Below are 1,123 nucleotides of genomic sequence, written 5' to 3' on the forward strand. Positions count from 1 at the left end.
AGCTCCACTGCAATCCCAGGGGTGAGACAAAGCTACAACGCAGTACCGACAACGCTGGCGAAGCTCCATTGCAGCACCAACAACGCTCCAATGCATCACCGGCGGAGATCCATTGTAGCCTAACGATCCGTCGATGCGTCGGCGAAGCTCCATCGAAGCACCACTGGCGCTCCATTTTGCAGCTTCGAGGGACACTTCATTGCAGCCCCGTCGGTGCGATGAAACTCCAACACGGTACCGACGGCACGCCGGTGAAGCTCCATTGTAGCCGGAGTTGAGGGAGGTGCCCCGTCACAACAATGGTGCTGCTGCAGAAACGCATGGGTTGCAGTACGGGGTGACAGTGGCGAGCATGCGGCTTCAATCGGTGGTGGTCGGAGTCGCCCTCACCCCAACCTTGTCGCAACCGCGCCGTTCCGGTGCTGGTGTCGCCCCTCTTCCGGCCATGGCGAGGATGCAACAGCAGCGACCATGGCAAGGATGCAAATAGCGGCTGCTTCACCCTTATGATTGCAACAACGACGATGTTCGGGGTAGAGTAGCGTCATGCTGCCGTCGGCGGTGTCCCTCCCGGTTCCCTCGCCATGGGAGCCTCGTCCTCTCCTCTAGTACCAAGGAAGGAGGAAAAGGGGAAAAGAGAAGACGTGTGGAGAAGAGAGAGGGCTTGAAGATAAGGTTGGAGAAGAAGCGGTGGCTGGTCCCTCAAGGGACACATGGCGCACACAGCAGGTGGTTTACGAGTGGAAGAAATCATTCGGATGAAATAGATCGTTTTCCGTCGGAGAATCCATACTTTGCGCAAGAGGTTAGCTAAGAGCGTCTACCGTCGGGCGCCCTAAAACCCGTCTCATACACCGGGGCGGACGGACCGGACACAAAAAGCCAACCTAAGCGGACTCTCGAACCGGCCTCAAACACCCGGGCTGTCTAGCGCTCTCATATCCAGCCAAAATGTACGGTGGATATGGGGCGGTCTGGACACGCCCGGACGCGTCTTCCTAACAGACCTGACTCAGCACCGACCCCACCGTTGTCCCACAAAAAAACTCCAATCCGGCTCCACGCTTGGAACGCTAGCTCACTCGTTGTCCTCTCTCACTTCATCCTCTCTTCTCCCCTTTTC

Source organism: Triticum aestivum, chromosome 2B (genome assembly GCF_018294505.1).
Source record: "Triticum aestivum cultivar Chinese Spring chromosome 2B, IWGSC CS RefSeq v2.1, whole genome shotgun sequence".
In the NCBI taxonomy this organism is placed as follows: Eukaryota; Viridiplantae; Streptophyta; class Magnoliopsida; order Poales; family Poaceae; genus Triticum; species Triticum aestivum.